Genomic DNA, 27192 nt, shown 5'->3' on the forward strand with positions numbered 1-27192 from the left:
TCCTCTGCAAAGCACAATATTAACCTCTATGTTCTACATAGGAGCTTTGGCCTCATAATGCTCCATGGAAAAAGAGTTTCACAGGTCTAAGTGGTTACACAGGGGTTTGCGGTGGGAAGAGGGAGCAGCAGGCAGAGGAATGCAGGACCCTGATGAGCTAAGGATGTAGGAATAGGTCATCTTCTCCCAGAAAGACTCACTAATATGCACCTTAGAGATGAAATAGCAGACGTCAGCACCCAGAGACGTAACCTACCTTTTCTTGTACCTAGCATTCGCCAAACGTTGGAAGTCAGTTGCTTTCCAGCACACACATGCTACATAACCACTTTGAAAACCATCATGCAGATCCATGCCAAGGAATATGTACTTTCCTTAGCTCTTGTTTATAAGTTACACCCTTAGAATCAGCCAGGTTAAGGGAGAAAGATCAGTCTTGCACATCCTAGGCATCAGATTCAGCTGGAGCTGCAGCCTTGAGAACCTGGTTGTGCTAGACAAACCAGCCTGCGTGGCTGGGCAAGAAAATGAGCATTGCATGAAATCCATAAAGCAATTCCCAGCTTCTACTGTCTGTGCAAAGCTTCTAAAACCCTCCTGGTTTGGAGAAGAGTCACCACCCTGTAGTCCTTGGCAGGTTCTTGCAGAAGCCCAGTTCAGCTTCTTGAGGCTGGATGTAGGCAGGGTGGCCAGGGCCCCCTGAGGGCACTGGACTCTGGTGACATTGAGGTGCACCTCAATGCAGGAGAGCCAGCTGGCAGGGCACCACTCTGACAGCACCTTGCTGACGACCAGAGCCAGAGCATCACAAACATAACATGACCGAAGTTTTGCAACAACATTGGCTGTGAACCAGTAGTTGAGAGAGGCAGCTCAGAATCAAGACTTGAATTTACAACCTAAACTTCTAAGGCTATGAAAATTTGGCCTCTCTGTTTCAGAGGGGCAGCGCAGCATAGGACAAGCAGGGTGTGATTTTCAGGAGCAGCCAATACCCAAAGCCCCCTTTTGGGTTGCAGGGGCTCAGCCCCACAAAACGGCTTGGCTCTGTACCATGCAGCACTGCAGAGCCAGGCATCAAAGCCTTTCCAACTACAGCTGCAAACTTTTGCCAGGGTACATACCAGCAACACTCACCCAGATGAGCTCTCATAGCAGAGCCACATCCCCTACATCAAGCCCAATGCCAACATGCCACCACCTACATGCCCCATTTCAGCATGCACCACTACCTGCCTTTGACTGTTCAGCTGATGTCTTCAGATGATGATGGAAGCCAGTCCCAGTGCTACAACAGCAAGGACCACAGTGCACACCTCTGCACCCAGTCTGGGTGCCCAGCACAACCAACCCAACCAGAGGCACTGCAAGACCACCTAAAGGCTGCAGCTACCTCAAGCAGTGGCATTTAAACCCTGCTCTGCCCTGTATCCCATTAGCACCAACTCCCTACAGCTGGGCCCTCTTGCTAGCTGGCTCTCCCAGCAGCAACACACAGAGGGTGAGCCCTTCATGGAGTGCACCTGGAAGCCCAGAGTCATAGAACCACAGAAGGAAGTTTTGAAGATCATCTAGTCCAACCCCTCTGCCATAGGTAGGGACATCTTTCACCAGACTAGGTTGCTCAAAGCCCTGTCCAAACTGGCCTTGAGCACGTCCAATGATGGGGCATCTGCAACCTCTCTGGGCAACCTGCTCCAGCGACTCACCACCCACATCATAAAAAATCTCTTTCTTATGTTCCATGTAAACAAAGTCCTCCCCTTGGCCAGCGCTGGCTCAAAGGGCAGAAGAGCCTTCACCTGTCCTGCAGCTTGGTTTTCTCCCACTTTGGCATTTGAGCCTGTGTGTTGCTCCCTGCCCTGTGCTGCTCCTGGCTTTGCTTGGCTCACAGGGACCAGAGAAGGGATCCAGCTGTGAAAGAGCACGTGGCAGCTAGCTCAAACCCCAGTCCAGCAGATGCTGCAGGCTAGCTTTCTTCACTTGTCAAAGTACAGTGGTAGGCTGCAATAAAATGGCAGACATGCAGTGGATAAACAGTCCTGAACGATCCCTCTGCCTAACTGCAAGCTGCCGGGGAATGCAAGGCAGATGGGGACTACTTGCAGATGCCTTCTGGGGTGGTTTGAAGCTGTACGAAACCTCCCACCACTTAAGTGGCATTATGTTATCATAAGACAATTCCAAGGAGAGGAATGTTTTCCCAAAATTTGTATAACCACTGGAAAAAAGTCACAAACCACTGTGAAATTGAGCTGAAGCTGTGTTTCCAGGAATTAGAACCAGAAGTTCCCAAACCAGACTCCAGTTTCCTTTTTGGAGGGTTTCCAGAAATGTCTGCTGTGTGTTAGCACTGGTACGACCTGTAAGATGGATGTAAGGGCTGGCTCTCCCTGTGTAAATATTAATTTCCTCCCAGTTGTGTTCTGTGGTTGCAGTCCTCCGTGTTCCCTCTTTATATGTCTCTGCTCCTGGAGACTGGATGGAGATCTTCCTCTTCCCCCATACCCAGTGACTACCCCTTACACACGCTCCTTTTGCCCCTGTGCCAGCTTTACATCAACTCTCTGATGTTGGCTTCAGTGCAAATTGGTTTAAATTTCATAATTACAGCAGAGCTACTGCCTTTCCTGGATAAAAATATCTTCAAAAGTAGCTAACCTTATCTCCAAAATCCTGTGGAAATCCCCACAACTATGCTAACTTTGCTGGGAAACCCAGAAAAAAGGGTTTGCTCTTGGGGCTGGGGTTTGGAAGCAGGAGCTGGTCACTGGGGTTCCTTCTGCTTGACTCTGCGGAAGGCTGCAGACCCTGCAGTGTCACTGTACCCTGTGCCCACGCCACCCTTGCCTGTCATTAGCTCTGCACTTCATTTGGACCCTTCTCTGCAGTCTCAGGGATTGATATTTCCTTTTCTTTCTCTCAGCAGAAGACAAGGAAGGGCAGCTGAGCAGGAAGGGTGCCTCTTCTCCTGGTCAGCCACAGGAGTGTCCGAGGGGCTGGGTGCAGTGGGGGACCTCAGGGCATCTGGAGGGCCAGAGCCAGCTGACTGAGAAGAACTGGAAGGGAGAGGAACCGAGACTCTGTAGAGGCGTTGGCTTACAAGAAAAGAAAAGAAGAACCAGGAAACAGATATGCACTTTGTTAAGTTAATGAATGTAAGAAGGAAGACAAGGAGCTGCCCTGCGGGAAGATGTGCGAAGGTGTGCTGGCCCCTGTCGCTGCGGCCAGCAGCCCACAGCCAGAGAGGGACTGCAGCTTTGAATTCAAGCCACAGTAAATACCAGATTGTGTTAAACTGATTGTGGGGAGGTGTAAAGATCAGTAAGGTACCAATACCTATGGCTCTATGGGGTTTGTCATGGTTTAAGAAGAAAATTAACTCTATCCCAGTGGAAACCAGGACAGCGTTATGTTTCTCTATACCTCAGAGCTCTCCAAGGAGATGGGTAGGGTCTGACAGTACCATTTCAGCAATGCCTGCAGTGGAGGCAGGGCTGGATCCTGACACCTTGATTAACCCGCTTTTACTGCATCAGCACATAAATGTATTGCCCAGCCAGAAAACCTGCCTGTCCCCACACATCAGTATGGTGGCTCCACTGTGTTTCCTGGGGACATGAGGACTGAAGCTAGCTGCACATGAGGCGTGCAGCTGTGGGAGCAGGAGAACAAAATTATCATCATCATCTCAATTATTTTTCCAGGCATATATTTAATCTGTTCAAGGTTATGGCATGAAGTGTCCTCATGCTGCACAGTACATCTCAGCAAACACAGCCATTGGGGCAGGGGCGCAGTAAGCAGATCCACCTCCTCATGTTCACCTTGCCACAGAAAATCCCATTGCTGCACTGTGTTTATTTTCACAGCAATGATTGCAGAGGACATGCCCTTGAAGCATGCAGATAAGATACTGATGATTGGAAGCAATTTCACTTGCTATTAAAAACATTAAGTGACTGGAGAGCTCCTTGTCTGCTACTGGCTGCAAGGGCACGCAGGGCACCGCAGCAGCCTCAGGAGGGTGTCCTGCCTGCTCTGCCTGTGACTGTAGAGGAGACAAGCAGCCTGGCTGAGGGTCAGCTTCCTGGGGTCAGCACTGAGATGCCCATCCCCCTACAACACTCTCCATTCCTGCTTCTCTGTTGCTTCTCACTCGAGTTCCCTGAGAGCAGCAGTGCCTTTCCCTACAAAGCTATCCCTGTGAAACCAGTAACAATTCCTAATTTATGGGTCTGGCCCTATTTGTTCCTTCCAGTTTGGGCTTCTTTGTTCTCCCCTTCCCTTGGCAGGACGCAGGGGGGCATGGGGTCTGTGCGAGCCGGGTTGCATGCCTGTTTATATTCACTTGGCTTGTGAGATATGGCTTGAAATGGGCCTCTCAAAATAAAAATGTTATTTACTGTACAATTAAATATTTATTTCCTAGTGGGTTGGATTTGAATGAAATGAATTTTCTACAATACTGTTTAAGCATGACTTACATTCTTTCCCATTGCTTTCATTTTTGTATCAGAGATTTTCTTGCTTATTATGCCTTTAATGGCTGCAGTGAGGTTTTCCTGTGACTTTACATAGCAAAAAAATGAAACAAAAAAGAAGTTCAAAAGAAACACAAAGATTCAAAAAATTACTGTGACATTGAATTCATCTTTCACTAATTTGATCTCTAGGAGGTACAGTGGCAAATTGAATACAGAATATTTCTTAATTATTCAAGAGTACTTCCCCATGCAAGTACATCGGCCCAGTCTGGGCATGCAATTATTGCATTTTTTAATAATGATACCGTGGCATACTCAAGCAGACTGTCACAGCCTTTGCCTGCAGATTATCTGACTCACCAAACACTTCTCATGGTGGCTGTGTTTAGCTCAGGATGGGCTCCTGCCAGGCCGGAGCCTGGCAGGGCAGGGCTGAGTTTCCACCAGCCGAGCACTGGCTGGGGCTCCCCGCATCCCCTGCAGCAGCATCTGACACATTGTTCTGCAGGGACGAGACCAGCTCCCTGGCTCCACCTGCATCCCCTCTGCCGGCCAGGATCAGCTGGCTTTGCCCTCAGGCCAGGGCATGCTGGCTATGACCTCTGCGGTGTGGCCCCGGGGAGGGTTTGTGGAGCCCATTCGGTGCAGCCAGCATTGAAGTCCAGTGGGGTGCCTGAGCCAGGAGGCTCTGGAGCAAGCCCTGCCCTGGCAGCTGCACAGGTATCTTTGCCTGGCTGTGTAGGACCCATCACTGCTGGGCATTAGCTCACTGCGCAGATGTTTTGCCCAAAATATTTTTGGGGAAAAAAATCAAATGCACCAAAAAATATTGACAATGTTTATGTCAAGTTGCCCACATTTGATCTAAGGTGACTCCTAATTTTGCTGTTTTCTGGACAGACATTTCTTAAATCTAATTCAGTGTAAAAACCCAAATTATTTTCCTCACTCCTTCTAGAAGCAGGTGAGTTCCTCATTCATTTTGTACTTCCCAGTCAGACACTGGCTGCTTCATTTCCCCATGTGGCTGAGGACCACGACACAGCCAGACCCCCTGGCCTGGAGAGCTGCCCCATGCACCGCACAGCCTCACACTCAGCACCCAAGACAAGGGCAAGCTGAGATTTTCTGGGTTAATTGCCAGGATGTCAGTAAAGAGGAGAGACAGAGATTTCTTTGTGCCAGCTCCAAGTGCCTCTGTTCCAGGAGAACAGCTTATAACTGACCTTGCTTTGTATGGCCAGCCCTGGCTGACACTATTTGCACAAGTGGCTGAGCTGACAAAGACAAAATTAAGAATTCTTGGAGATTTTGGGCACTGAGGTATCTCCTGGAGCAGCCCCCAGACACTGAAGCACTAGTTTTGGTTTCCTCCCAGGATTCAGATCAGAAAATCCAATGATGCAATGAGCAGAGTTGATGTCCCGGAATGAGCTACCATGCTGGGTCCCTGGGCTGCCCTGCCTCTCCTGCTGCACACTCAGCGAGGGAAGAGAAACCTTCTCAGGCAGCAAATCAAAAGAAGAAAAATGAACCAGTGACACCCATACAGAGAGAAGGGCTCCTTTCAAAGTCATACATCCATGTGACCTCCTGGGGTCTGGCACAGTCCTGCCAGGTCCAGCCCTTCCGCAGTGCCTGCACCCAGTACCCGCAGCCCTGCCAGCATCACAGAATCCTGGGCTGCATCCTGCTTACACCAAAACAAGGAAAGAAAAATCTGTTTCTATTGTCAAACATGTGGGAAACAAAACCAGTCAATGAAATATGAATGTGGTAGGACTGGTGGTGGGCGTCACATGCTTTCCAGATGCAGCAATATGTATTTTAAGGCTTTTGCCACCCTGTCCTTCTGGGTGCAGGGCTGACACTCAGTGCAGCCCATGGGGCTGGTGTGGATGCCAGGGGTGTTCAGTGCCCACCGGACGAAGATGACAGAGCACAGCCCCATGGTGCTCTCCTGGGAAGGTCCTTGTGCAGCTCTGGAAGCAGCTGCTGCGTGGTGAGCTCTTCGCAAAGCTGGATGAGCCTGCAGCAGCCCCCTGTCCTCAGGTGGAAGACACTGACAGGTGGTGGGAAATTACACAAGATGCATCCAAAGAAGGCAGCTCTGCCCAGGTGAGGTGTTTTCCTCCAGCCCAGGAGCTGTGGCACTCGCATGGTGTTTCCCCCAACATGCCTGGCAGAGGCACAGCATGGGGACAGCTCTAGCGATGCATGCTCTGATGGGGACATACGTAGACAGGACTTTTCCACCTTCCTTTCAGAGCTGCTGCTGCCAGTGACAGACACCGCTTGGGCTAACAAAGAGGTTTCCCAAGCAGGAAGAAAGCTGCCTTGGCATGGCTTCCAGGGATGTGGGACAGCTATGAAAACTATGGAAACCACATAACAATCAGAGGAAAGTGATGATAACAAGCAGATATCAGCTACAGGCCTTACCTTGGGTCAGTTTTGTAAACAAAAGCAGCTATGGCACAGTGCAGACGTAAGCAGCAGTGGGTGATGCACCGCTTCCCTGCCCGTAGGAGTTATCTGGGTGTCAGCAGCTCCCAAAGTCAGAAAGGTTAAAGGCAGCCAGAGCCAGGTAACCTGAGTCCTGCAGAGCCTCCTGAGTGCTCTGGTTTATATTTGGTAATTTTTGGAAGACTGGGACAAATGAAAAGCAAATGTGCTGGTGGGCTCTCAGCAACAGTGTCCTGCCAGCCTGGTGCCACTCTCGGGAAAAGGCTGTGGTAGCAGGTTGGCACTGGGCTCAGTGGAGCAGGAACTGGAGGGAAGAAACAATGCCAGGCAGCAGAGGAATAGGAAAAATGGATTCTGTCAAGCTAACTAGATCTATTTTTATATCAAACTGTAATTAAATCAGTACTTGACAACAGCAGTACTTTTAAGGTAATAGGGCTTCTGTTACATATCTGATTTGTACCAAATGCAACATGGCACATATTAAACAAATCAGAATATGTCTGCTGTCCCTGAAATGTAATTACAGAAGATTCCTCATTTGGTTAGTGTATCCAGTAGAGTCCTTTGGGGATCAGTTTGTGACTCTAAACTAGTGCTGAGCGCAAGTAAACAACATTAGTTTCAATATATAAGGTCACCTGGTAAAAAACAAATGATGGAAGTCATTCTTCAGGAGGGGGTGCTCCCTCCCGGGAAACAGTGACTAGGAAAGACCAAAGGGATCCCGGCAAACAGGCTGGGGCTGAGAACAAGACTACAAAAAAGACAAACAGAATTACTCTACTGCCTGTCTGGTTGGGAGAGTGACTGCTTCGGACAGAAATCAGGGTAAATGAGATGATGTTAATGAAAAACAGTCTTCCTGCCTACCTTCAACTCCTTCCTAATTGCCTCAGCCACAACCCGAAAGAGCAGAGGCCTGACCCTACCTGTGGTCACAGGGGAAGGCAACCTCAGCCCAGAGCTGCTGCAGTGGCTTTTGGGAGTCAGCAGAGGTAACCTGGGCACCCAGAGGTGGGTCCATATGTGCACAGTGCCAGCTGTACCTGCTGCCAGCTGGGCCACAGCTACCAGCTCTACTGCCAACCAGATGTGCTCCAGCTGTGGCTGCTGCAGCCGAGACTACCCTCACCTGCACGGACCTCAGATCCCCTATAGCTGCCAGCTGTGCCACAGCCACCCCAGCTGTGCCAGGGCCCTAGCTATACCTCCCTGGTGGTGCTCGCTCTCCCCGTCTGTGCCACAGCCCCCCACCTTGCACACTCTTGCTTGTGTCTCAGCTGCACCGCATCCCCCAGCAGTGTTTGCCCCAGCTGTGCCCGCTTGCCCCATCCAGCTGTGCCCAGCTTCCCCCTCCAGTTGTGCCCAGCTGCGCCCCGCTCGCTGCCCGCCCGCCACGGCCCCGCGGCGCCCCCTCGCGGCCTCAGAAGCTTTCGGCTGCACGTTGGTGCCGAAGCTAGTAACATGCAGCCGGTGCGGATGAACAGCTTTTACCCGGGTTCTGGTGATACAGTCAGGAGTTCCTGTCCCCCCCCGAAGGGGAACAGAGTAGTTAACAGGTGTCAGGGAGCAACTCTTTATTTCACATAAAACTGGTTAACGGGAAGCAAGGAAAAGAAAACAATTTTACATGTTATCTAAAGACTATGAAATAGGCTGATAAAAGGAGTGGTTTCTAATTTCTGGACCTGAATTTTTCATTGATGTAGCATGCATACGGAATAACCCTTTTCTCTGCAATCCAAATCATACCTAACTATTAATGTTTTGCATCGCGGGTCCCACTCTTCAGCCAGCCTGTGCTGCTGTGTGCTGCCAGCCCACGGTGCTGAGCAGCCCAGCACCAGCTGCTGGAACTGGCTTCTTCCATAGCTCAGCTGGAGAGAATTCCTGGGGAGAGGGGCATTCAGGTCTTTCTGAGGCTTCAGCTTGTCTGGGCAAAGGTGGGTCTGTGCACACACCCCTTCCCAACAAGACCCTTCTCCCTGGTCCCTGCCCTGGGCTGGCTGTACAGTACAGGAAGTCCCCAGCAGGACCAGCCCTGTCACACAGGCACCTCTGGCCTTCAGCACAGGGACCTTTAATGAGTTTTCTTCCTGCAAGGACCTAATTTAGGTAACCAAACACCTTGTGACAGCATCCACTCCTCCTGCCACCCAGCATGAAAGGGCACAGATGTATCCACATGCAACACGTGCATGTAGAGGCAGGCAAGACATGGTGTCCTGTCCCAGGCATTCATTATGCCCCACTCCTTCCCATGCAGAGGGTAGCTCCTGCCACCCACTAAGCCAGCAGAACTAGGCTGCCCTTCCCCAGCGCCTCACTGGCACCCTTCAGCTTTCATCCTGAGAGATGGAAGACATAAATGTGATTGGTCAGCCATGCCAGTGCAGCGTGTGGGGCCAGAGCACCAGGATGTCCCCAAGGACCTGTCCCCAGGGCAAGGATGGGCAGGACATGTGCATGCCTCCTGCACATCATGTGTGGGTACCCCCAGCAGCCCCCCACCTCCCCCATGGCCATGCACACCCATCTCCTCCAAGCGCTGGTGGGATGCTCACAACCAGCACACAAGCGGTGATGAGCAGGGTCTGGCCCCACAACAGTTTATGTCAAGGCTACTGCAAGCCGCAAGCATTTTAAAAATTTATTTATCTCCTGTCAGTTTCCTGACAGGCTGTTTCCTGGGGTAAAAATGGGCAGAAAGAGGGCAAACGGTGCTGGGGAGACTTCGACGCTGCAGCAAGAGCCCTGGGGGACTTGGGGCTGGGGGTGACCACAGGACAGGGCAGTGGGGCAGCTGGGCACAGCATGCACACAGCAGCCTGTTTTCTGTCACCGCCTGATGGCAGAGAAGTGGTCTGGGGGCAGAAGCAGCTTCGAAGCAAGAGAGGGAAAGGACTGGTAAGCGCACACAGAATGTGAGGTGGCAGCAGGGTTTAACCCCATCCTCCAGGCAGGCAGGCAGAGGTCCTGGGAGGCCCTCCGGGCAATGGGGGAGGCAGGCTGGATTAAATCCTTGTCTTTCACCTGGGCTGGAGTCCAGCCCCAAAATAGCAGTCCAAAAACAAGATCACATGAGAGGAAAAAAATAGCAAGGCAAAGGATTATCCATACTTCCTTGTCCTATGTGGGTGCAGAGAGGCGGCCCACACCACCAGCCACAGTGCTGCTTTGCTCCCTGGCACCACAGTGCCTGCTGGCTGATGCCAGCTCTTGCCCAGGATCTGGCACAGCCCCGATACCTGCGCCTATCTGAGGGACACTGCCTTGCTCTGAAGCCACCCGTGAGCACTGCAAGGGCGTGCAGGTGCGGGCGTGCATCGCTGCGGGAGCTGCCTGGCCCCTGGGGAGTGGGGCGAGGGGCAGGGTGACCCCAGGCAGCTCCGGCCTGCCTCAGTGCAGGTCAGCAGTGTTGCCTCCCAGCTGCGCTCACCGTGCTGCTGACTGCGCTGCTGCCACCGCTGCCCAGCCCTGTGCACCCTGACCTGGCAGGTGAGTGCCTCTTCCAGCATCCCCCAATTCCCCCTCACCTTCCCAAATGGTCTGCAACGCGTGTTCCTGGTGCCTGAACTCCTTGTCAAGTTCGCGGGCTTGGCTGGGTGTGTGTCACTGGGGGAACAACTGGGGTTTCCTTTTCCTCCCTTCAGGCTCGGAGGCAAGGAGCTGGCAGGGAGGCAGGAGGGGGGCAACCTCCACTCCAGCACTGTTGCCAGCTTGTGCTGGGCTGAGCCCTTTCAGCAGTACAGCTCCAAGGGGGATGGAACCAAAGCCTGAGACCTGTGGGATCTCATGGGTCTCACTTTAAATTTGCAGAAAGTTTTGCCTAAGTCATCCCTGCTGTGTGACGGTGGTTTGGGGGGAGAGGAGCCACTGGGGCAGCATGTGCTGGGGCTCAGCTGCCCACACAGGCACTGCCTGCATGCAGCTGGGTGCCAGGCACAGAGAAGCACTTAATGCATCCTCGGGGCAGGAAGCAGCTCTATGGTTCGTTATTTACCATGCTTCCAAACATCACCAAGAACTGTATGTTATTTATGGGAATGGTAGCTGAGGAGGCCCACGGACATTTGAGGCAGTGAGGTGAGGAGGTTCCTCACCCCAAGCAGAAGCAGGAGCCAGCCAGCCAGCCCAACAGTCTGGGAAATAACACAGGCATCTGCTGGAAGTGGGGCTTCCCAGGCTGGGCTGGGCTGGGGAGGGCGGGAGGAGGCAGCGCTGGCTGTGAAGGCATGACCCTGTCCCCTGCTGGCTCTCCATGCAGCGCAGCATGGCAGCAGGGCACCCACTGGCGCCTGGGCTTCGGCCTGGGCACTTGGTGCAGGGACCTTCTACTCATCTTTCTAGTGACAGTGCAGAAGCCTGCTGCTGAAGCAGGTGTTTGCTCTGCATTTGCGTAGAGCTGTTGGCTCTGTCCGGGGGACAGCTGCCCTCAGCATGGGCAGAAAAAGGACACAAGGCTAAATTTGGCAGGATGCCGTCAGCGGCGCCCTGTGGCCCACACAGCATCAGAGCTGCCAAATGCCAACCACAACAGGGGTGTAGGGAGAGCCAGGCAAGAGGCAGGGAGGGTCAGGGATGCAGGGAGGGGTTGCAGCCTCCCTGCAGCTCTGAAACAAGGGGGATGCTTCCTTGCATCAAAAAATGGAGCAGCATTTCCTAATATTCCTCATATCTTAACAACCCCGATGCCTTTCATCCAGCAAAGCCCAAGCCCAAGCCAGGGCTGTGCATTTTTAACATTCAGAAATGTTTGGCTCTATCTTTCTTTTTTTTTTTTAGTTTCTATTTTCAACATGTGTCTGAAATAGCAGGAGGAAATCTTGTGTGGGCTTGTTCAAACTGACCCCCCTCAGCCCCAGAATACTGATATTCCAGGGAGGCCCAGAGTCCACCTGCACTGCTGGATGCATTAAGAGCTGTCCCCATCAGTTCTGTTAACTGCAGTCATTTTGAATACGTTTTTATCAAAACGTTTGGGCTCAGTATACTTTCAGTCCAGACTGTCTGTCCACATACACAGGCTCCATGTGAGCCAGGACTAAAAGCCTATTCTAAGCGAGCCTTAGATAACACAGCTTAACCAACACATCAAAGCACTCGTGGAGGCAGGCCAGGCTGTGAGGTCATCACTTTTGCTTCTTTAATGCTGCAGCCCAGTGACACGCAGCAACCTGCAGCCTCCGCATGCTGCACCGTCTGCACCCCACCACCCCACCGCTGGCACCCTCAGCACAGAGCCCTGCCACAGGGCCAGCATTGGCACTGGCTCTGGCGAGGCAGCCTCAGCCTTGGGGAGATGGAGCCCCATTTTATCAGGCTGACAGTGCTCTCGACAGCGCTTCGGCCTTTAAGGCCAAGCTCTCCCCATCCCGCAGCATGGTGCCAGTGTTAATGCCGGCGGAGCCTTGCGGCAGCCACCTGCCGAAGCCCCTCCTCGCCGGCTGCCCCACGGAGGCGGGCAGAGACCCCCGTTCCCACTGCCTGTGTGCACCCGGGGCCGATCGGGGCGAAGGGGTTTATGGCCATCCCTGGGAGGGCACTGAAGTAATCGGCGCTCGCACCGAGCAGCATGGACCACCGGGGTGGGGCCGGGAGAAGCCAGGAACAGCAGCCCTGCTTTTCCTCCAGCTTTTCAGTTTTTTGGTTGGGGTTTTTTTCCCTAGTGCCCAGCCGCGCCGCAGCCCGCCGTTCCCTTGGTGATGGAGGCTCAACACCAGCCCCCGCCCGCCGGCTTGAGCCAAGTCCGGGCAGCGCGGGCAGCGCAGGCAGCACAGGCAGCTGCCGCATCCTGCCGGGCAGGTGAGCGGCCGCGCTCGCTCCGAGGCTGAGCGCCCTACAAGGGGGGTGGATGCGATCGGGCTCGCCGCCCCTTCCCCTCCGGCAGCCGCCCGCCCGCCGCCCAGAGCCAGCTCTTCGGCACCTTTTTTTCTTTTTATTTTATTCCTTTCTGCCCCAAGGGCACGCGGAGCCGCAGCCCAGAGGACGGCGGTAGGTGCCGGGGCCGCAGGGGCGGGGTGGGGGTGGGGAAGGCGGGGGCGGGGGACGAGCGGACAGGTCCCCTCCCCGGGGAGAGCCGGGGGGCTGCAGGGGGACTGCTCCCCACTTGACTTGGCCAAAGACCCCCAAACCCAGCAAGTGGCTGCAGACCGCTGTGCCAGGGAGAGGGGAAGGGTCTAAAAACCAGGAGTGTCATTTCGAAGTGCAATGTCAAAATTACTGCAAATTAACTTAAAGCTTTGGGCAGAAACCTGGATCAGAATTTGAGTCACATTATTAAAAGAAATTAAACTGCAAACCACAATATTTGGACCATTAAAAAAACCCCAAACAACCAAACAAAAACCCAAGAAAAACCAAACAGGCAATTTGTTAAAGTGACACCACTATAAAATGGTTCATTTTTGCTGAAAAAAAAGGTATGTCTCCTTAAAAAAAAAAGTCCTTGGGCCTACTCTGACTAGACACCCAAGTCCTACTGAAAAATATTTTTTGACTTGCGTAAGATTTTGTAAGTTCAGCTGTTACTAGAAGTAATTGTGCATAGCCAACCTCAGCTCCCTACAACCTTTTCCTGCCCAAAGGGGTAAGCGCTGAGCATCACTTCCTTCTCCTGCTCCAGTGCCATGGCCCCGTGGCTGGTCTGTGTTCTCAGGCCCCAGCAGCATTTGGGATGGGTGGTTTCAGTTGGGGCCATCCAATGGCAGGGAGAGGCCAGGGCATCCAGGCTGAGAAATGCTGGGGAGGGAGGTAAGAAAATGAGTAAAAGCAATGGTTGAACAAGATGGAAGCAAAGCAGGTAAAATTAATTTTGTATGACTTTTCTGGTTCCCTGGCCAGACGCCAGCAACACCCCACTCCATGCCTGTGCCATTTGCAAAGATGAACCCTGAGCTGGCTCAGCTCCTCGCTTTGGGCACACACTCCTTGCCCTGACCTGCCCAGGGGCTTCAGAGGCTGAGCACGCAGTGTGACCCATCCAGCTCAGGGAGCTGCTGCCATGGGGGTGGCACATTGACAGTGCCTCAGGGTCTTGTGCATGAGCTGTCACCCCCAGCCCTGCCCATCACTCAGAGGTACCAGTACCCTCCAGCACATACCCCCAGCCCCATCAGCAGCCTGGATAGCTGCTGTGGCCACCCTGGTGGGAGCATCACCTCGCCAGCCTGCTGCAGGGTTTGCTCCCTTCTCCAGTGAAAGCTGTGTGCAAGAACCCCAAAATCATGCCTGTCCCCACTGGCTCCTGGACTAGATGCACTGGCTGGGAGGTGGGGTGCTAATGGTGGTAATGGGAAGCCCAGGCACCTCTCAACCCCTGCAGCAATCACCTCAGAGAGGACATGAGGCATATGGGAAGATCTGCACAAACAGGGGTCTAAAGTTTAATCGGTTCCTAAGGGCAGGACTGGGCTCAGTGGCGATAAGGCAGCACAATGTCCAATTGTTCTCCCTCCAACACTGGGTCAGCCTCACCTTCTCCAGAGCACTCAGGATGCACAGGAGCATGCACTTTGGATTAGGGCTGGAGAGAGTTCAGGTCCACCAAGGTCTCCAGCCAGACCCAGAGCTTTGCAAGCCCTTTGGATAAACTTTCCTTCCCAGCTCCACCCCAGCCCAGGGGACAGACTTTCCCTCCCAGGCTCCTCAAACGACTTTGGCCTTCCTCCCACTCTTGAGACCTTAATCTTCCTCCCAACCAAGGCAGCTCATCATGCAGCTGGCTACGGCTCCTTTCACTTGATTCCCTGTCAGTTGCATGTGTTCAGCTCCTGCCCACTGCTCCTAAAGCTGAAGCCCTGCGGTGCCCAGGACCCCTGCCCTCTGGCACAGAGGTGATGGGGAGCTGTTAGCTCTGTGTCTCCCTCTCTCTGCTTTGAGTCAATGCTTTATCAGCCATTGTGTTAAGTGGCACAAACAAGCCAAAACGCTCAGGGAGGTGGAAGGGGAGCAGCGGGACATGTGGCCCCAGAGAGCGGTGGGGGTGTGCAGAGGCTCAGCCTTGCACAGCACCTGTGCCTGCCCAACCTGGGCAACTGCAGCAATTTGTCTTTATATTTGGCATCTTTGGTTTGGCTTAGATAGCAGTTAGCAGCTCAGAGCCTAGCGGTAATGAGGAGTTAGGGCTAAGTCACAAGGCTCATAGGGATAATAGCTGAGGTGGTTTTATTGCAGTCTCTCTCTTCTTATTTTAATGTGCTTCCAATGATGCAGTCATAGAAGAGACCAAAATCAGAATTTCAAGCACCTACTTATATACTTGTTTTCTCCTTCAATGCCGTCAGAAATTAAAAAAATAACAGAACCTAGGAAGGACCTTTCCCACTCCTCTGCACTCCCAGCTTTTCCTCCCCACTGGGGCTGTCTACCTGTTGCAGGAAAATTCCTAGGGTCATTTTGGAAGAACTGCTGTCCTTTCCCTGCAGAAATCAGCCTCCTTTAAGCTGAGTGCAGTTGTCACCACCTCCTAGGTGCTGGACGTGGCCCTTAATTAGAGCAGGAACCCAACCAAACCACGTATTATTTCAGCCATTTCTCAGCCAGCCGGTACTTGTGTAAGCCACAGTCTGGGGAGGAAGGCACAAAGAAGGACTTTTCATAGACACTGCAATCCTGAACCGCAAGCACACACATTTCAGCAGGAAATAAGCCTAGCTTTAGGGTATTAATTAAAGAAAGTTGTAACATTTCAATGAGGGAGCAATCAGCAATTTTTATTTTAATGGTATATTTGCTAGCTGGTGGTGGAGTCCATCCCAACGTCGTGCTGCCCATGGAACCCAGGCTGGCTGTGGGATGCCCTGGTTTTGCAGGGCTTCGGCCACTCGCGGGGCACCCATGACCATCCTCAAGACAAGGTTTGCTGTGAGTGCCGGCATGGCCACGCACACCCCTTCTGTGGCCCTGCTGCAGGATCATGTGTCCGCTTTGCAGAGTGGTTTTCCTTAGCATCCTGTGCAGTAAAACCCCTCACCTGCACTGCACCACCCTCCCTTGGCTCTGCACACCCACAGGGATGGGGATCAAGGGTTATTTCTTACTCACTTTGTCTGGCCTGGTCAGTCTTGGCTTTTCCCTTTCAGTCTTTTTTGTCTGCAAATATTTGCTTCCATTTGCCAAACATGCTGGGATTGTGCAGGGCTGGGGGGTGCTGGGTGATCTTCCTCCAAACAGGACAGATACAATATTCTAGTGCTTGTTTGCCATGGGAGGTGGCACAGCTGTGGAGCAAGGAGCAGTATTTGCTGCCTGTCTGGCCAGACCCAGCATAACCCTGGCGGTGCCAGCTGGCAGCCTCCTGTCCCACCGAGACCTGGCTGTTTGGTTCGGGCAGTTCACATGGTGCTGGGCCAGAGTCCATCTGCTTTCAGGCACTTGGCCAAGGCTTTGCAGACTGGTGCGTGCCTGAGGAGGGTGGCCGGTGGTGCCTGCATCCTGTGGGTCAGCTGTAACATCCTGTATCCCAAATCCCATGTCCCATGCCCCGCAGGCTCCAACCTAGACCGTTTCCAGGCTTAGGTTACCACCTGGCTGGGCACTCATTACACCAGATGCTCTCAGGGCCAGCCCACCCACTCCATTCATGCTGGAGATGGGACACAGGCACCCCTGCCCATGAATCCCAGCTCTCCCAGCAAATGCCTGATGGTGATTTCAGTGGAGAAGGAGGGGTGAAGAGGCACCTTCCCTACCACCCACACCAAAATAACTGCAAGCACCCCTTTAACAGCCAGATAAACTATGCTTTTTTTTTTTTTTTTTTGCCTCCCCCCCCCAGAACAGAAGAGCAGATTCGCACATGCTGGTACAATTCAGAGAGCCTTTTCTAAGCCCAGATCTCCTGAGCCTCTGAACCTCACAGGCTCCCTGGACTTGCCACTTCCCAAATATTGGTGTCACCTTTAGGTGCAAATGCCACCCCCAGCCACTGCAAAGCTCTGCTGTGCTCATGTTGCAGTGTTGGAAGAGCCCAGGACTCATATCTGGGGAGGGGGAGGTTGTCTCACCCCCCTGGGAGCAGCAGAGCACAAGCGGCTCCATCAGTGGGAGCATGGTGTGGAGGAGTGGTGCAGGGCATGGCTGCATGCAGCCATGTCCCTGCATGCTGCTGCAGGGCTGCTAGCCAAAGAGTGAGGGGGCTGAGGAATAAATGCATGGGAGCACATGCCTATTACAGAAGTTCCTATTAGTTTTTGGCTTCTGCTTAGCAGGAAATAAGATTATCAAAGGAGAGCTGCTGCTGCCTCTTGGAGCCTGGCGCTGTTTCAGTGTGCGATCCATCACGAGAGGCCATGGGAGCGGGCAAGAGCTGCAGGAAGGCACAGGGAAGGTGGCAGGCAATGCCCTGACCCCTGGCAGCCCTGAAGGTCCTGGGGCACCTCCCATCAGAGTGGGTGTGCCAGCCTCACCCTGTATTGTTTAGACACCAGTTAGGGGTAATTGCAGAGTGACCTCTGAAAATACAGCTGGGTCTGTCTTCATCAAGCTTCTTACCTGCAAGAGCAGCACATTCCTCTCCAGAACTGCGGGAATGCTAGATGCAGGAATGCCAAACAGATTCACCCATTGCAAACAACCCCACTTTAATCACCCTTAATTTCATAACCCCCAAAATCACAGGAGTTTAGATGAGATGAATGTACCCCTTTCTAAATCAGGGTTCAGAAATAAGAGGTTGCAAGGAATGGTGGAGAAAAATGAGCATTAAGAACAGGTCAAAGCACCTATCACCCTGATAAATTCCCAGAAGGCAAAGCCTGCCCATCACTGGGATCTCTCTAACCATGATGCCCCAGTGCAGGCTCAATCCACGGGGAAGGTCATGGCCACCAGGATTTTTGCAGTTGGAGTAGATTCAAGGGAAGCATTTTCTACCTTTCATAAGCAGAGTGGCAGAATAAAGGCAAGGTGAGGGGCCCAGGGGCATGGCCCCCAGTGCGGGCAAAGCTGCAGGGTGGGGTTCAAGGCTTTTGTGCTGGACAGCCCCAGACCTGAAGTTTTTTGGATGAGCCGGCTGCCACCAGAGACAAGCTGAAGAGTGATATGTGACTGGGGCATATTTGCCTGTGCAACTGAGAGAGACCACAACCAGGTCCTCAAGATGCATCACCTGCATTGTATCTTACAAACCCTTTTAGTAAATATTCCCTAAAGAAGAACATATATTCCAAGGAGGTGCATGGTAAAGCCTGGCCTGCCCCTCACAGGCTGCTCTGGCATGGCTGACTCTGGGTACTGATGCATTACCCCCCCTTGAACACGGCAAGCAATGATTTGTCTTGACCTTTAGAATCAATGAACTTTAGAAAACCTGTACATATTCTCTGCCACTGCAGAACTGTAAGTGAGTATCATTTGGACTGGAGGCCTGTCTGAATTTGTCATTCTAAATGGCTCACAACAGAAATTTCTTGGCTGAAGAATTTGTTGAAAACCAGTTCAGCGAGCGAGTGAGAGACACTATTGCTTTGTCATGGTATCTCTGCCCTGGCATGTTGTGTGGCCTTCATGAATGCAGTAATCCTCCCTCTCTCCTCATTTGTTAAAGAAGAAAGATGCCTGACTCAGTATTTCTCAGTGATGGAAGTTACTATTTTTTGCCTTGTTTCCAAGAGCAGTGTTGTTTTAATGCTGCTGGAGAACACAAGCAGATGCTGAGGCTTTGCAGAGCAGTTGCAGAAACAATCTGTGACTCACAGATTTTACATACTCTAAATGCTGCAAGTGTACCCTGTTTAAGGTGGCGGGGTGGCACTGCCCTCCTGGGGTATGGGGACCCCCAGGTCTTGCCTGGGTCGGAGGCAGCAATGGGCTTCAGCCAGGGCAGAAGACAGAGACAGGTCTGAGAGTGCAGAGCACCTGGCATCTGAAGGTAACAAAACTGGCCAACACAAGCCCTTCTTTTCTTTCTAAAAGCTTGCTCGTGCACTAATGAAAACAGCATAACAAAAATTGCTTCATTTTCCCAGCTGCTAAGTGTGGCAGATACAGGCTAACACAGGCCCTCAAAGAGTGCCATGCTTAATAACTATGAATTCCTTTCAAGAATAGCTAATACATTGCTAAATATTACTCTATTAACCTCAGCACAGCATCTTAACACTCATCCATAGTCCAGCTGAAAGCCTAACCTTTGCTTTAATAAAGTAACAAAATCCACTCTTCTGGGTCTTCAATAATTAAAAAACGAATCAGAAGAGCCCCCTTTCTCCTTCTGTTTGTGGTTTCCCAAACTCCCGGGTCTGACCCTTCCCAGGAAGAGACAGAGGCACTTTAAGAGGAATGAAATCACCCCGGAAAAACTGCATCCTTCCGAGTGGTGCCAGCAGAAAAAGAGAGATAAAAATGAGAGGAGAGAAGAGGAGGAAAACAGCAGTTAAAGTGATCTGGTGACCAAACCAACACTGTACACAGGGTCACTTACTGCTGTGAAAAAGGCAGCTATTCCAGAAAGCTGGAAACCCAAGGAGCACAGAAGGGAATCCCTCACACTGAGCAAGAAAGCCTGGGGCTCCTGCAGCCATGGGGCACTGCCCCACTGCCCAGTGCCGGGCTTTATGGCACAGGGCAATAATTACGGTCACTGAGCAATTACAGTCTTCTTCCTTCCAGCCCAGGTGTACAAGCTGCCATGCTCTGTCTGCCCACAGGGCACAGCACAGCTCCCTGCCACCGCTCACAGCCTGTGGGTTTGGCACGAAAGTGGCAAACCCTCCCAGCTATGCATCCCCGCTGCCACATACTCGGCTGGGAAAACCATGCAAAGCTGCTCTGACCTGCCACCTTGCACAGCTCCCCTGCAGTGGGGTGCCTGCTGCCAGTGTACCCTCCTACCAGGGTGCCTGCTGCCCATGTACCCCTTTACTGGGGTGTGTATCCCCTTACTGGGGTGCTTGCTGCCCCTGCATCCCAAACCCGCTCCCCTGCCCAGGGAAAGCATGCAGTATGAGCAGGCTGCACGGGGATGGACCAAGCAGACATCTCATAGGCAGCATTTCCAAGCCTGAGGCATCCACGCCTGACAGCTAACCCTGAGGACAAAGGCCAGAAAAGAGGCAGAAAAGGGCTTTCTGCACAAAGTGCTTTGCAGGGTGGGGGAGATGAGATAGCTGCTGTGCCCAGGGTCCAGCCCCAGCCGTGGCTCCGTGCTGCTGATTCACAAGGTGACATCCAAAACCCTTGTGTCCCCTTCAGACTTATTTCTGGACTGTTGTTGTCCTCTCTGAGTTGTCTTCCCAAAGATTTGCACTTTGCCCACAATGGTCTAGACACACAGTTCATAAATGACTCACGACTTGCTTGTGCTCATAAAGTCTGGCCTTGCTTCTGGCTCTTAATTTAGATCTTTGCTTCAAGAGTTGAAATCTGGGTGTCAGCCTTGACCTTGGATCTGTTCTTCCCACGCCTCTGGAGTTAGTAAATCTGCCTGTCCCACCTGCAGACAAGCCTTGCCAGCACTCGCCTGTGCAGGGACCTTATTTCTGCAGAAAGCCTGAGCTCGCCAGCAGCACCTCCCAGAGCAGCTCTCACTGCTGCCCTAAGACCACTATCGGACACCTTGGCAGGACGGTTTCTCCTCCAGAGATATCCTCAGGCATCACCAGTACTGCTCTGGGACAACCTCCTGGTGCCCAGTGCTGCCCATGCCCTTCCTCACCGCACTCACACCTCCTCCTCCTCTGCCCATGTGTCCCTCTGCATGGGCAGAGTGGCAGGGCCAGGCGTGATCTCCTGGCACTGCAAGACAGTGCTCTTCTGCCCATCAGGGCCCTTCCCTGGGTCCTGCGAGAGGCACTGACCACCCTGAGGTGCATCAGCCCTGGTGGTGGCCCGTACAAGGTGACAGTTGCCCATACAGGTGCCAACCCCACCCTAGGGTCTGCCAGCTGCAAGTCGTCCTTTGGGACACAGTCACCCTCATTTGCTCGGGTGGCCCCCAAATTGCACGCTGAGCCTGTCTGATCTGTGCTCAGGTCAGAGAAAAAGAGCAGGAGCCCAGACCAAGTTATTTCACTGTTTGCTCTGATCCCGCACTGCCTGGGCAGACAGGAGGGGGAGATCTTTACCGTGACAAATCTCAGCGAGGGATCAGAAGATGAACTCCAGATCTAAACCGTTTGCATTTACCAGAGACCCTGCAGCCACAAACCCCCTGAAACTTGTGCCAGTCACCAGAGCTCGGTGCTGGATGACCTGGCTGCTTTCTACACATCTCCCCTGCCACATGCTGCCTGGGACAAAGGCATGCATGCAGCTGTGAGCACAGGCAGCCTTTTGCATCCCTGCAATATCCAAGCAGGAGACAGACCACCTTGTTGCCTCTGTGCATTTCCAAACTGCCCCTGGACCTCGCACAGGGCCGTTCCCACAGCCTCCCCAAAGCTGCCCTGCCTTTCACCCACTCCTCCGATCATTCTTTTTTTTCCCCAGAGAGGTCATTTGTTAATTTTCTAACAGCTGCACATCCTCACAGGGCATGTTTATGTATACAGAGGAATACTACTCAACTGGGTACATTTTCCACTGGAATTTCCATCCCCCTTTATATCTGTGTTTCAATTGCAGGTCAACTCATGGACATAAAATGCAAGTATTTAACACCAAGTAAATCACCCTCCCTTCCCCTTCCTTAATATTCCCTTTGCTGCGGGGTGTTCTAAAAAACTTTCAACTGATGGCAAGAGTTTACTAACTGGCAAACTCTAAATGGGGGTTTTGTAGTTTACACCTAACCCGATGTGGACACAATTCTGTGCGGTTGCCGCAGGAACCACAGCGAGTGGTGCAGGCAGTCAGGGGATGCTCTTTTACTCCCTGGGGACCCTGCACCCCAGCGTGGGGGCTGAATGTGCGGCTCCCAAGTAAGAAACGGATAAAAACCCATCAGGGTTCTGGCTATGGCATCCCCAGCTGGGCAAGCAGGGATGGCAGCTGCTCTTCCCCAAGCCATGGAGCTGGCACAGTGCGGTGCAGTCCCTGCTCCTGAGCTGCATCCCTCGCCCCTCTCCAGGCTGGGGGCTGCATGCCCAAGGCTGCTGCAAGTGGCTGCTTTTGGGGTGCGGAGCCGGAGCTTACCTCGGGGCTCACTGACCAGCTCCTGCTGCCTGTGGCAGGCAGCTGGCAGCATCAGGCGTTTGGGGGGATGTTATTGTGTGAGCACAGCTTGGATCAACCCTTTCCTGCCCATGTCGCTCTGTGAATAGGGGATGCTTGTGCCCTAAGACCAGCCAGGTTTCAAAGGGGAAAGTTGCACATAGAGGGGTGCATTTACATAATTTTTAAAAAATTCAGTGAGCTAGGACAAATGTCTTATGAACTGTGCTGGGAAGGAGACACCCCATAAACATGTGAAACATTAACATCAACACGCAGAGTCCCTGCAGGCAGATTACTACAGCCTGCTCCTGGCACTCTGGTTATTCCCAGCCTGTAAAGCAGCCCCGTGTCCCGGCACCACTGCAGCACAGCCCGGATGGCAATGCTCGCATCCCATGGGAACCGCAAGGCTGCCTTTTTTATCCTAGATTTTTTTGATGTAGTTTGGCTTTTTTTTCCAATTAGATGATCCAGGGCATCTTTCTGGCTCCTATTGTGTCTAGCATCCTCAGCTGCATCCCTGTGGGCCAGCCTGATCCCATAGATTTCCCCCAAACCAGCTGTGAAAACACCAGGCACGACAAACATCCCCATGTCTCTAGACTGCCCACTCAGGAGCTGGAAATAAACAGCGTGGGTGTCACCTCTGCAGACAGTGCTCTGCTACAGCAGCTGAGTCTCATCAGGTAGTTAAAACTGCAGACTTCTCTGCTGCAATGTGCTTTTTATGGTTGGTTGTTGTTTATGGACGTCAGAAAGGGTAGAATAGCCTTCAAAAAATACCCCCTTGCCCCTGAGAGTACCATTATGGAAACCCGCAGCAGTGTCTGAGGCAGGGCAGTGTTTTCCTTGGAGCAGTGCAGAAGCGGCTGCCTGCTCCTGCCTGCTGACATGCAGCTTGCGGTCACACTGCCTTCTTCACAGGTGTCACAGCAAGGACCAAATTGGTGCCCACCTCTTTATGGATGCACGTGCCCCTTTCTGGGACAGGGAGGACCAGAATTAGGGCTGTATCTTCTACCAAGGTCTGGCACATCCCGGCATGTGATTCATGCTCCTTTCTAGGCTGCAAATGAGGGTGACAAATAGCAGTGTCCGTGGGCCTCCAGAGTCACCCGCTGCCTGGAACTGACAGCTTCCCAATTTTTGCCTGAAGACAAAGAAGTGACCCATCTGGCTCTACAGACAGCAAGAGGTGGAGATGCACAGCTTCTCTCACTAGCTTACTCCAGTGGCTAGTTATCCACCGCTAATTATTCCAGGGTTTTTTGCTGACCCGCTCATCTGCACTTACCAATATTCAGCTTTGAGCTTCTCTTGCTCCAGTCTTACACTTGAAACTCTCCTTGCATGCTCTTATGCGCTGCAGTTTTACACGGGAAGGCATTTTCTCCAGCCCTAAAGTTACACAGATAAGAAAATTATTATTTATTGGACGATTTTCCTGGTAATAGCAATTACAATCTCAAGCTTTTGTCACACTGTTAAGTTACTGAGAAACAGTGTGCACAGGAAAACACAGCCCAAGCTGTCTCCTCAGGCAGCTCAGAGAAAAAAACCAGAAGTTTGCATCCATAGCTACTAGGTACTAAATTTAAAATAAGATCTTGAGCAGCAGAATTAAGAACAGAATTCTTCCAGCCAGTTTTTCTTAGAACTTAACAAGACAAGCTATATAGTCCTTATACAAATATTTCAGAATGAATGTAATTAACTCCCTGCCCATTTTCAGCATAGTAAATCACTGCTGAGCTTACGGTAAACCCAAAACCCAAGTGATTTTCCTTGGAACAACCAAGACTGAGATTATGCTGGAGGAAGCTCGATTTCTGTGTGATGATATGTCTACTGATGGTTAACCATGAGGATGGATGTGGGGTTTCACTTGGCCTAGAGATGAAACCCTCAATTCCAACATCCTCTTCTGCTTTGGGGAACAACATGGCATAAAGTCTGAACCCAAACTCATATCCCAGTTTTGAAGCTTGAGCCAACCCTTGATTGAACTTGGCCACCCTTCAGAGGGCCAGCTGCAAGAAGTGTTGCATCTGACACCATGTGAAAATTCCTACTTTTAGGTCCCAATTTGAGCTTCATGCCTTATTAGCAACAGCATACTGAGATTTCGGACCCATCTGAGTGCTGAGAGATTGGCATGGCCTTGTGGCTGAGAGAGGGTGACCAGGCATGTACCTGAAATGGGACCATCAGCAGGAGGTTTTGCTTGGGGTGGGACCAGAGGGCTCAGATGGGACATGCTGCAAAGAGGAGAAACAGATCAGCCCCTGGGCATAAGAGTTTTATTGCACAGAATAAAATTTTGGGGCTAGTCTGTCATGTGGCATCAGCCGCTGGTTTCACCAGGCAGAGCCAGCATGCAAACAGAGTAGCTCTCCACTGCAAGCAGCTTCACGTTTGCATCTCCCATATCAAAATGCTCCAAGAGGCAGAGAGAAGGGAGGAGAGGTGGAGAAAAGCACCCATAACCAGAACAGGAAAACAAAACCATGAGAAGCCAGCCTGTGGCCAGGATCGGTGGTGGCTGGCACTGTCATCCATCTGTCCATCCATCTGTGGGCACATGGGGCAGGAGCTGGTGGCTGCGGGTAGGAGCCACACCTACAGCGCGAGCCCAGACAGCCTGGGCACTCCCGCTTTGTGGTCTGACATTTTGCCCAGTGTCCTGCACAGACACTGGGGGTGGGTGGCAGGGGGGACAGTGACATTTGCAAGCCAGGTGAAGTGTCACCCAGCTTAACCTCCCTGCCTGCCAGGAACTGGGCAGTGGGTACTGAGCGGGGTGTAGATGGGGTGCCCGCTGCAGGGACCCCCTCCACACCTGGGGGCTGCTGAGCAAGGAGCCGAGGCAGAAGATTACATCACCATGGCCATGCCGAGTGCCCCCAGCCCAGAAGGATTTCCATCACAAAACATTTCAGCCATAATTGATTCATTTTTACAGCATCCCTTGTGGTTTCCACTCCTTCCAGATGCTTTTCCCCTGGAAATCAAAGCACAGGCAGACCCATGGAGGAGAGGTGCACACCCTGCAGCTAACCACCTGCTGGCTGGTAGCAAATATCCAAAACAAGGTGCCTGCACCCAGCATTGTCCCTGGGTCCTCAGCAGCCCAGAGCCATCCTTCTGGGGTGCCAGAGAGGAGACCATGAGGACGGTGCAACTTGTAACACGTTAGTGGTTGCTCCCAGCCAGTTCCATGTGCCGGCGCATCTCAGTCTGCACGAGGGAGGTGCTGGGAGGCAGCACTGCAGCAAAGCAGGGAGAAGGGACAATACTTTATGTTGGTCACAATGTGAGCCTGAGAGGGGGAAAGGGTGTTTGTAAAAGGTTGGCAATGCACACTATCTCCTGGAGGGAAAGGGAAGCCCTTGGAGTTACTCCACTAATTGCCTTTTGAGATTAGGACACTTCTTGCAGTGCTAGTGGGGCAGCAGAGCAAGACGTGCCCACAGTGAATCCCCTGGGATGAGGGGATAAACACTGGGTGCAGCTGCACCCCAGGCTGTCACCCCCCACCAGACCTGACACAATGGTCACGGCCACAGCTTTGGCCCTGCCAGCCCAACCCTGGAGCCACGGTCCTTGCTCAGACCCTGGTTCCCAGGGAAGAGCTGCAGCTCCAGTGCCAAGTGCTCTGCAGCGAAAGCATACGCCTGCGTTGGCCGGGCTGGCCTCACCAGCAAACACTGTGAATGAGGTCTTAAAATAAAGGTGAGCTCTCTGCCTGGGGAAGGAGGGAGCCAGGGACCAGGCGGTGGGGCCACAGCCACCCCTGCGCTCCTCCCAGTAATCCAGCAATTGCATTGCCTCTGCTGCAAAGCCCAGAGGTGTCCCCTCGTCCCCTGGGTACAGTTCATCCTCTGCCCCATCCTTGGCTGGAGGCTGAGCTGTTGCGATTCTCCGTCCAATGTGTTCTTTCCGTAAAGCAGGTCCCACGCATCTGGCTTGCAATGGGACATGGCGCTTAGATCTCCTACATGAGGCAACGGGATTTGCTTCTGCAGCCAGTGTTACTCCTGTACATGTCTGTGGTCTTGGTCTGGACTCACAAAGGACACATGGGGCAAGACATTCCTGGCAAGGCTCCTGCTCTCAGGCTGGATTGAGTCCTGAGCTGGAACTGTAATTAAGTTAATCATCAGATTGCAAAAGGTGGGTGGGGAGGTGGGAGAAGCTGGAAGATAATTAGAAAGTGGATCATCGCTTTGTTTTCCCATCTCCCCATGGATGCCACCAGTTTGCTGAGATGTTGCACTGGATGTCCCAGCTTGATGAAGCGGCTAGGATGTCCCAGCCTCAAAGCTTCATGGAAGTCACGCGTGGCTTTGAAGCAAAACAGTCAGCTGTTGGCAGGCCCTCATGCAGGGAGGTCCTCACCCATGTGGCTCTTCCCCTGAGATGGGCACACATCCCCACACCCCTCTCTGCTGTGCAGAAAGATGAGACAGGAGAAAAATTAGGGCTAGGATGGCATAAAATGGCGAAATCCAGCCTGACTGAACTCACGTCCCTCCAGTGCAGTACAGAGGCAGCCTTGGGCTGGGCAGAGCTCCTTGCCGGCACCACAGCAGTGCCACAGCATCCGTCAGGGTCTGCCGAGGTGCGAGGGGTGCAGGGTTTGCTAACAAAAAGCCATTGTGACCTAACCAGAATGACTGTGTTTTCTGGTGGAGAGCAGATGATGACAGCAGGCATTAGTTAAATTAATTTCTACAGTCTTGGTCACACTTTATACCACATACTCCACTTATAAGGGGTAAAACCTGACTGATAAATATATTTTCATTAAGCAGTTAATCATATTGCTAGAGATAAAATCACCTTGCCATAAACACTGACTAGAAACAAGCCAATGCATTCTGCTGATTAACAAAAAATGATTTATTACATACTTATCATATGTTTTGCCTAATCATTTATTAAGTCCTTCTAAGAGGATCCATAGTCCAAAGAATTTGAGCCGTGCCTTGCACTGCCAGCCCTTCAAAGGGAAGGCAGAGCCCTTGCAGGCTGCCTATGCTGACGATAATCCCAGACTCACTGTGCTGCAGCTCCTGGAGCAACCGGTGCATGGGGAAACCTCTTGCTGATCTCTAATCCATTCCTGGGTGAGGAAATC

The 27192-nt window shown here is 52.3% G+C and overlaps 2 protein-coding genes across 6 annotated transcripts in view; one reads left to right on the top strand and one right to left on the bottom strand.

Moving 5' to 3' along the window:
* The window catches only part of ARHGAP26 (Rho GTPase activating protein 26), a 202996-nt gene that overhangs the window by 163436 nt on the left and 12368 nt on the right, over positions 1-27192 (bottom strand). Inside the window, exons 4-5 of one of the 2 annotated variants that reach the window (XM_055717604.1) lie at positions 24246-24310; positions 23347-23450 (exon numbers count right to left, since the gene is read on the bottom strand). The gene's annotated coding sequence lies outside the window, so the exon portion shown is untranslated. The remainder of the gene's footprint in view (positions 1-23346; positions 23451-24245; positions 24311-27192) is intronic. The other variant, XM_055717605.1, reaches the window with a different exon arrangement.
* The window catches only part of FGF1 (fibroblast growth factor 1), a 31959-nt gene continuing 14254 nt past the window's right edge, over positions 9488-27192 (top strand). The window contains exon 1 of one of the 4 annotated variants that reach the window (XM_005440696.3): positions 9488-10454. The gene's annotated coding sequence lies outside the window, so the exon portion shown is untranslated. Of the gene's footprint in view, positions 10455-11323; positions 12951-27192 lie in introns of those variants that run through there. The other 3 variants (XM_055717609.1, XM_055717608.1, XM_055717606.1) reach the window with 3 other exon arrangements.

The sequence above is a fragment of the Falco cherrug genome, chromosome 8, assembly GCF_023634085.1.
Source record: "Falco cherrug isolate bFalChe1 chromosome 8, bFalChe1.pri, whole genome shotgun sequence".
In the NCBI taxonomy this organism is placed as follows: Eukaryota; Metazoa; Chordata; class Aves; order Falconiformes; family Falconidae; genus Falco; species Falco cherrug.